The 10000-nt window shown below is 39.8% G+C and overlaps 1 non-coding gene across 1 annotated transcript; it reads left to right on the plus strand.

Annotated features, from left to right (window-relative positions):
• The first annotated feature begins 7604 nt into the window (after positions 1-7604).
• Positions 7605-7711, plus strand: LOC147361785 (U6 spliceosomal RNA). Its single transcript, XR_015138515.1, has one exon. It is a non-coding gene; the product is annotated as a U6 spliceosomal RNA (small nuclear RNA).
• Positions 7712-10000: the final 2289 nt, after the last annotated feature.

The raw sequence follows: 10000 nt of genomic DNA on the forward strand, positions 1-10000 counted from the left end.
CAATAACAAGAAAAGGTGATTTGAGTCAAATCAAAACAATAAACGGCTGGAGAAAAATTGTAAAATATTTGTTTTATACTTTCCTCCAGTGACACATAAAACATTATCTCTTTCTCTAAGAGATTATGAACATTTCTACTGTGTCGAATGGCATTAAGTGGAGATTTGTTTAAAATCATTTAAAGTCACACAAGCCTCCTTGTACTTCAGAGAAAGTATGTGTTGGATTGCCTCAGTTGTTAAAAGCTCACAGCTTTTATTTATAGTTATACTCAGAAAATATAGAAGCTGTTTTAACCAACCTCTAATTAACTAATCTATCAGTGCACCACAATTTCCATTCTCTCTGTAAAATATGCCAGTGGTTTCTTGGAGCATGCAGAACACTCTCAAAATGTTTGTCTTCTCTCTGCTATGCCCGTCTGTTCCTTCTCCTCTAGATGGGTAGTAAAATCCATCACAAGAGTCAATTGTGATGAACCAGTGGTTGCCAGTGGGGAAAGGGAAAAGGGGGAGGGGGAGGGGATTAAGAAGTACTAAGTACTGTATATAAAATAAATGAGCTACAAGGATATAGTGTATAGCACAGCCAATATTTTATAATAATTATAAATGGAATACAAACTTTAAAAATTGTGACTATGTTTTATACCTGAAACTTATATAATATTGTATATCAACCATGCTAGGCTAAGTCACTTCAGTCGTGTCCGACTCTGTGCAACCCCAGAGACGGCAGCCCACCAGGCTCCCCCGTCCCTGGGATTCTCCAGGCAAGAACACTGGAGTGGGTTGCCATTTCCTTCTCCAATGCATGAAAGTGAAAAGGGAAAGTGAAGTCGCTCAGTCATATCCGACTCTTAATCGACCCATGGACTGCAGCCTACCAGGCTCCTCTGTCCATGGGATTTTCCAGGCAAGAGTACTGGAGTGGGTTGCCACTGCCTTCTCCGATATCAACCATACCTCAATGAAAAAAAATTACAATAAACATTATACAGAGTCAAAACCCCCTTCTCTCTCTAGAGTAACCAGTTTGCTGAAGTTGAAATGTATCACTTTCCTACATTTTTTACATATGTATGCTGTGCTGTGCATAGTCACTCAGTCATGTCCAATTCTTTGCAACCCCATGGGCTATAGTCCTCCAGGCTCCTCTGTCCATGGGGATTCTCCAGGCAAGAATACTGGAGTGGATTGCCATGCCCTCCTGCAGGGGACCTTACCAACCCAGGGATCAAACCCAGGCCTCCCACACTGTAGGTGGATTCCTTACCATCTGAGCAACAAGAGAAGCCCAGATAGTACTATCAGTTCAGTTCAGTAGCTCAGTCGTGTCCGACTCTTTGCGACCCCATGAATCACAGCACGCCAGGCCTCCCTGTCCATCACCAACTCCCGGAGGTCACTCAGACTCACGTCCATCAAGTCAGTGATGCCATCCAGCCATCTCATCCTCTGTCATCCCCTTCTCCTCCTGCCCCTAATCCCTCCCAGCATCAGAGTCTTTTCCAATGAGTCAGCTCTTCGCATGAGGTGGCCAAAGTAGTGGAGTTTCAGCTTTAGCATCATTCCCTCCAAAGAAATCCCAGGGCTGATCTCCTTCAGAATGGACTGGTTGGATCTCCTTGCAGTCCAAGGGACTCTCAAGAGTCTTCTCCAACACCACAGTTCAAAGCATCAACTCTTTGGCGCTCAGCCTTCTTCACAGTCCAACTCTCACATCCATATATGACTACTGGAAAAACCATAGCCTTGACTAGATGGACCTTTGTTGGCAAAGTAATATCTCTGCTTTTCAATATGCTGTCTAGGTTGTTCATAACTTTTCTTCCAAGGAGTAAGTGTCTTTTAATTTCATGGCTGCAGTCACCATCTGCAGTGATCTTGGAGCCCAGAAAAATAAAGTCTGATGTGGTTTCTACTGTTTCCCCATCTATTTCCCATGAAGTGATGGGACCAGATGCCATGATCTTCGTTTTCTGAATGTTGAGCTTTAAGCCAACTTTTTCACTCTCCTCTTTCACTTTCATCAAGAGGCTTTTTAGTTTCTCTTCACTTTCTGCCATAAGGGTGGTGTCATCTGCTGTGTTTTGAACTTTGAATTCATGATGCTATGCTGTACTTAATCATTTTGTGATGCTTTTATTCAATATTATATTTTTAAAATTAATCCCTGTTGATCACATAACTATTAATGTATATCATTTATTTCAATAACATTCCATCACATATTAACTTATTTATCCATATATTTGTTTGTAGATATGTAAATAATTTGCAAAATTATGGCTGTTAAAAACAATGCTGCAGGGTGGCAGGTGGGAGGGAGATTCATGAGAGAAGGGACATATAGGTACCTAAGGCTGATTCGTGCTGCTGTATGGCAGAAACCAATGCAATTGTAATTACCTTCCAATTATAAATAAATATTTTAGAAAAAGAAAAACAGTGCTGCAACATCCTTGCACACACATTCAAACATTTCAACTTCAGGAAAGGGATTATTTTTTTTCATTTTTTAAAATTAATTAATTTATTTTAATTGGAAGCTAATTACTTTACAATATTGTAGTGGTTTTTGCCATACATTCACATGAATCATCCATGGGTGTACATGTGTTCCCCATCCTGAACCCCCCTCCCACTTCCGTCCCATCCCATCCCTCAGGGTCATCCCAGTGCACCGGCCCTGAGCACCCTGTCTCATGCATCGAACCTGGACTGGCGATCTATTTCACATATGGTAATACACATGTTTCAATGCTGTTCTCTCAAATCATCCCACCCTCACCTTCTCCCACAGAGTCCAAAAGTCTGTTCTTTACATCTGTGTCTTTTTTGCTGTCTCGTATATAGGGTGATTGTTACCATCTTTCTAAATTCCATATATATGCATTAATATACTGTATTAGTGTTTTTCTTTCTGACTGACTTTACTCTGTATAATAGGCTCCAGTTTCATCCACCTCATTAGAACTGATTCAAATGTATTCTTTTTAATGGCTGAGTAATACTCCATTGTGTATATGTACCACAGCTTTCTTATCCATTCATCTGCTGATGGACATCTAGGTGGCTTCCACGTCCTAGCTATTGTAAACAGTGCTGCGATGAACATTGGGGTACATGTGTCTCTTTCAGTTCTGGTTTCCTCAGTGTGTATGCCCAGCAGTGGGATTGCTGGGTCATCTGGCAGTTCTATTTCCAATTTTTTAGGGAATCTCCACACTGTTCTCCATAGTGGCTGTACTAGTTTGCATTCCCACCAACAGTGTAAGAGGGTTCCCTTTTCTCTGCACCCTCTCCAGCATTTATTGTTCGTAGACTTTTGGATAGCAGCCATTCTGACTGGAGTGAAATGGTACCTCATCGTGGTTTTGATTTGCATGTATCTGATAATAAGTGATGTTGAGCATCTTTTCATGTGTTTGTTAGCCATCTGTATGTCTTCTTTGGAGAAATGTCTGTTGGTCATTTATTTTTCTGGAATTGAGCTGCATGAGCTGCTTGTATATTTTTGAGATTAATTCTTTGTCAGCTGCTTCGTTTGCTATTATTTTCTCCCATTCTGAAGGCTGTCTTTTCACCTTGCTTATAGTTTACTTTGCTGTGCAAAAGCTTTTAAGTTTAATTAGGTCCCATTTGTTTATTTTTGCTTTTATTTTCATTACTCTGGGAGGTGAGTCATAGAGGATCCTGCTGTGATTTATGTCAGAGAGTGTTTTGCCTATGTTCTCCTCTAGGAGTTTTATAGTTTTATAGTTTCTGGTCTTACATTTAGATCTTTAATCCTCAGTCTAAAGAGAAATGAGGGCTTCAATGCTGTGTGTTTATTTACTGAATAAAAAAGATCTGTACATTGTTGATGGACTGTAAATTGGTACAGCCACTGTGGAAAACAGTATGGAGGTTCCTTAAAAAACTGAAAATTGACCTACCATATAATCCAGTAATTTCACTCCTAGGTATATATCTGGAAAAAAAATTAATTCAAGAAATTAAATGCACTCCAAAGTTCATAACAGCAGTATTTACAACAGCCAAGACATGAAAAAAATCCAAATGTTGATAAAAAGACAAAACAGATAAATAAGATGTGGTGTGTATATTCCACACACAATGGAATATTACTTAGACATTAAAAAGAATGAAATCGAGCCAATTGCAGCAACATGGATAGACCTAGAGAATACTATGCTTTCTGAAATAAGACAGAGAAAGACAAATAGTATATGATATGGCATGTGTGTATATGTGTGCTCAGTCACGTCCGACTCTTCGTGACCCTACGCACTGTAGCCCACCAGGCTCCTCTGTCCACGTATGTATCATCTAAAAAGTAATACAAATGAATATATATGCAAGACAGAAGCAGACTCGCAGGTATAGGAAACAAACAAGTAGTTATCCAAAGGGAGGGGGAAGAGCTTGGGATAAATTAGGGATGAAATTTAAAAGTTACAAACTGCTCTGTACATAATAGGTAAGAAACAAGGATATATTGTGGGAGTCACAATTTTTAACAACAACAAAAAATACACAGAAAGGAATAAAAGAATGAAATGCTTTTTTTCTGCAGGATGTTGCATATCTGGTGTGAAAGAGCAGAAATATGCGAAGAACTTGAATCTTGGATATGTTAATATCATGAAACTAATGAATCTGCCAGCCCTGGAAACACCCTCCTTTTGATCTTCTTACAACATGAATACAGAAAATCCTCAGTGTTTAAGTCATTTTGAGTTAGGTCATTTGTTATTTGCTTCCAACAGCATCCTCACTGATGTAAATATAATAATAAGCAGGCACTATGTCAAGCCCTACAGGTATAAAGACAAATAGGTCAAAGTTTTCTCTCTTTTTTGGGCTGTGCTGGGTCTTTGTTGTGGCACGAGGACTTTCTCTTGCTGTGGCACACAGGCTTAAGTTGCCCAGAGGCACATGGGATCTTAGTTCCCCAACCAGGGTTCAAACCCAAGTACCCTGCATCGATAAGCAGATCCTTAACCACTAGACCACCAGCAAAGTCCCCAAAGTTTTATCTTTAAGTTGTTCTTATTCTAGTGGAGGAGATAAAACGTATAAAAACTTAATCATATTAAGAAACAGCAAGAACAACGATGGAGATGTGTGTGGGCATCATGGGAGAAGAGAAGAATGAGTGAGAACCTGGCTATAGAACAAATGAATGAATATGTGAACCCAGCTTGAGAGTTTGTAAATAGCTTCTTGGAGGTGCTAATACTGAGTTAACATTTAAATGCCTTGCGGGTATTGCTCACTTGGTCCTCTTCCAAAAGACTGAAATTTTTTAATTAATTTTAAGTGAAAAGTACCAAAGAAGATCACTAAGCTATTCCCTTCTCTAAATGAAATTATCTGTCCATTCAGCCAGGTCACAAAAGTGCATTACCTGAAGGAATTTAGATTGGAGAATACATTTTTTTGTAATGTAAAGAATAAGATTATTAATAAAATGAAAAAGACTGTTCAAACAAACATGAAGTTGATAATAAAAGAGATTTAATGTTCTTAGGAGGAACTGAGATAATCACCTTTCGTTTAGAAAAACTTCTGCTACTTACTTTCGAAGCATTATCACACACAGCAATTTCTTTAGTCCTTATCTTAATTCTCTAAAGTGTCTAAATTCAATCCCATTTTGCAAATAGGGAACTGCAATGTCAAAAAGCAAAATTATTTGTCAAACTTGGTGTCAGAATTTGAACCCAGGTCTCCAAATCCCAAGGAAAATGCTCGATCAACCACCCAACTCCAAGGATAAACCTCTGACTCTCCCTGAGACTCTCTCATACAACCTGCTGAAAATGCATGGACACACGCAGGGAAAAGAATCAAAGCGGGGACAACTCAGAGCCCAGAGGACTGTCGACAGATGTCCCATGACCTGTGCAGGCACATTCTGTCAGTCCCTTGAGGGCACAGGAGCTTCATACGACCAAACTGACAGGTTGTATGAAGATCCAGACTCATTACAAATGACCCTCTTTTTCCTTTTGTCTCGTTCCTTCTGAGCAGCTGGCATCTTTCAGCAAATTGTCGGTATTATATTTAAGACATAGTACATCATTAAAATAAAGCTCGGGGCTAATAATTATGTCTTGTTCAGGTGTTTTATGGCTAAAGATTCTGACTTTCCCCCAAGGTTTCCAACTCACTCTTCTCCAAATTGCTTCTCTAAGGGCATTCGTTACATTGTGGATGTGTCCCCAACAATTAAATAGCAGTTTAATCCTCCCCCTCTTGATCTTTCTTTTGAGGTAGTGTCCCGGAGTCTACGCTACTTCCACTTTCAAGATGGTATTGATGGAGTCCTCAATCGGCGGGCGAGAGCGACTGCACACAGAGGTTAATCAAAGTGGAAAGCCCAGCTCTCAGCCTTCATGTCACTCATGCTTCACAACTTCATCTGTTTATCAGCCATCTGCCCACCCCTCCCTTTTCTGCCTCCATCTCAACTACTATTCAACAGCCAGCAAGACACTCAAAGCACTGCATTTCACTGTCAGGTAGGACAGGACTAGATGACCCAAGTATTTGAACTCTATAACTTATCTTATCCATAAAACAGACGGACAGTAGTCCCCACTGCCATTCAGACTTATTGTGAAAATCAAATGAGATCATGTTGTAAAGTGACTTTATAACTTGTAAAGAAGTTAGTGAATACTTGAATTATAGAAAACATTTTCAAGTAGATCGCCTCTTCAGGAGCTAATGAATCCTGGTAGTTTAGGGGTTGCAATGAGGAGTACTCTTGGTTAGTTTACATTTGAAATAGAAATGTTATGGAACGTGTCCTCTGATAAGCTGGCCTATAACAAGGCTGTGCTGGGTGACAGAGAAAATAAAAAGGCAGCAAAACCATTACGTTTATTTTAAGGAGCCCTGGGCTGCTCCTCCCACATATTCCCAAAACAGAGAAACTCCAAATCAGCCCTTTTCCACACATCTATTCAAAGAATCTATGTAAGGATACATCCATTTCCTTCTTCAGGGGATCTTCCTGACCCAGGGATCAAACCTGGGTCTCCTACATTGCAGGCAGATTCTTTACAGTCTGAGCCACTAGGAAAGCCCCATGTAAATATACTTCCGTAAATTATCGACCTACTTGTTCAGTGTCTTAGCTTTCCTACCATCTGGGATTCACAAAAAGCACCTTGACCCAGACATTCAAATCAATGCCCCTTAGCCTAATTTAGTTGGATATCCCATAACAAATAGCTGAATTACTTTGATTTTACCATTTTTGATCAGAAATAAACACTTTGGGCGTTCCCTGCGGGTCCAGTGGTTAAGAATCTGCCTTGCGATGGAGGGCACACGGTTCAATCCCTGCACAGGGAACTAAGATCCCACATGCTGCAGAGCAACCAAGCCTGTGTGCTGCAACTCAGAGTCTGCAGGCCACAACTGGAGAGTCCATTTGCCACAACGGAGGACCCAGCCTGATGAGAGTATCCTCAGCAACAACGAGAATGCTGTGTGCTGCAACAAGGACCTAACACAGCCAAATAAATGATTAAGGAAATAAATAAATACTTTTAAAATTAAAAAAAAAAAAATAAGCACCATGAGTGCTCGCTTTGGTAGGAAATGTACTAGAACTGGAACCATACGGAGAAGATTAGCATGGCCCCTGTGCAAGGATGACAAGCAAATGTGTGAAGCGTTCCATATTTTTCAAGGTGGATGAAGTTGTAGTGGTCCTACAGGCTCATCATGCCAAGAAAGAAGCTGCCCAGAAGGTGGACACTGTTGTTGCTGCTACCTCTTCAGTTCAGTTCAGTCACTCAGTTGTGTCCGACTCTGTGAGACCCCATGGACTGCAGCATGCCCAGTTTCCCTGTCAATCACCAACTCCTGGAGTTCACTCAAATTCAAGTCCATTGAGTCACTGATGCCATCCAACCGTCTCATCCTCTGTCATCCCCTTCTCCTCCTACCTTCAGTCTTTCCCAGCATTAGGGTCTTTTCCAGTGAGTCAGTTTTTCACATCAGGTGGCTGAAGTATTGGAGTTTCAGTTTCAACATCAGTCCTTCCAATGAATATTCAGGACTGATTTTCTTTAGGATGGACTGTTTGGATCTCTTTGCAGTCCAAGGGACTCTCAAGAGTCTTCTCCAACACCACAGTTCAAAAGCATCAATTCTTCAGTGCTCAGCTTTCTTTATTGTCCAACTCTCACATCCACACATGACTAGTGGAAAACCATAGCTTTGACTAGATGGACCTTTGTTGGCAAAGTAATGTCTCTGCTTTTTCATATGCTGTCGAGGTTGGTCATAACTTTCCTTCCAAGGAGTAAGCCTCTTTTAATTTCATGGCTGCAGTCACCACCTGCAGTGATTTTGGAGCCCAGAAAAATAAAGTAGGCCACTGTTTCCACTGTTTCCCCATCTATTTCCCATGAAGTGATGGGACCGGATGCCATGATCTTCATTTTCTGAATGTTGAGCTTTAAGCCAACTATTTCACTCTCCTCTTTCACTTTCATCAAGAGGCTTTTTAGTTCCTCTTCACTTTCTGCCATAAGGGTGATGTCATCTGCATATCTAAGGTTATTGATATTTCTCCTGGCAATCTTGATTCCAGCTTGTGCTTCATCCAGCCCAGTGTTTCTCATGATGTACTTGATATATAAGTTAAATAAGCAGGGTGACAATATACAGCCCTGATGTATTCCTTTCCTTATTTGGAACTAGTCTGTTGTTCCATGTACAGTCCTAACTGTTGCTTCCTGACCTGCATACAGATTTCTCTAGAGGCAGGTCAGGTGGACTGGTATTCCCATCTCTTTAAGAATTTTCCACAGTTTCTTGTGATCCATATTTTGGCATAGTCAATAAAACAGAAGTAGATGTAACCTCTTAGACAAGGACTGATTCAAAGGCCAAATAAACCTTTCTGGAAATTAGCTCAGAGTTTGAAGACTTCCTACCTTGTCCTGTGGACCTCAACACCAAGAATCACAAATTGCAAATTTAATAAGTCATTTTATATCAAAAGGTCAATTATGAAGCACCTAGAATTTTTCAGTTAAAAGAATATATTCTCTGGGTTCTGATATGGCCCAGACAGTCTTTAATTGTTTTTCTACCATGGGTTGTGATTTTTTTCTCCCAGAAATTGGTTTTACTTGACGTACCCAAGTCTTAAGTTTCTCAATAAAGAAAAAATTTCCTAAAAAGGGAAAATAAACACCTTGATATGGTTATCCAAATCTCAGAATCACAGTCATATACTTTTTTCTTTCTAACATAAGTGATATATTTAATATATTTTTAAAATAATTTAGCACTATCAAGGAATTTTGGCCTGGACCATTCATTAGTTTTTTAATCAATTACTTTCAGACTCTTTCCTGGGCAGGCAATTTCCTATAGGCTAAGGATTCAGAGATAAATAAAAGCTGAGTTGAACCATCCTTCCTAGGACTTATAGTTTAGTAAAATTATCAGTCTCTTCTGCCCAAGACACATCCCTCTCAGCCAACAGGACAAATGATCTTCAGGTTACATTCAGGTTGGCCAAACTCAGGTAAGTTCAACTATATATAAGCTAATTGTTATGTTATGAAACTTTTTCATGGAAATGGAGCAAACTGAAAAGCCCATTTATTCATATTAAGTTCCCTTTGCAGTTGATTTTGCTCAAATTGATGAAAGAAGCGAAATCCCAAACTTTTGCAGGCATTTTGGCTACAAAAACAGTAACAATTCTTAGATTTGTCTGAATCAAATTAGCTACCACTTATTAAGCACTAACAATGTGGTATGACCTTAGCATGGATGATTTTTCTCAAGCCTCATAGCAATGCTGTCAACATAATGAGAGATTATGATTTGACAGATGACAAATGGAGTGGGAAGCAAACCAATAATGTCTCACAGGTGTAGCCCCGACACAATAATGACCTAATGCAATGCTTCCTCACTCTTATATACTTGTTTTAATTAAACATTTACTGAG

The sequence above is a fragment of the Bos grunniens genome, chromosome 12 (assembly GCF_055505025.1).
Source record: "Bos grunniens cultivar Pamir isolate PY7600 chromosome 12, Bosgru_T2T1.0, whole genome shotgun sequence".
NCBI classification, from domain to species: domain Eukaryota; kingdom Metazoa; phylum Chordata; class Mammalia; order Artiodactyla; family Bovidae; genus Bos; species Bos grunniens.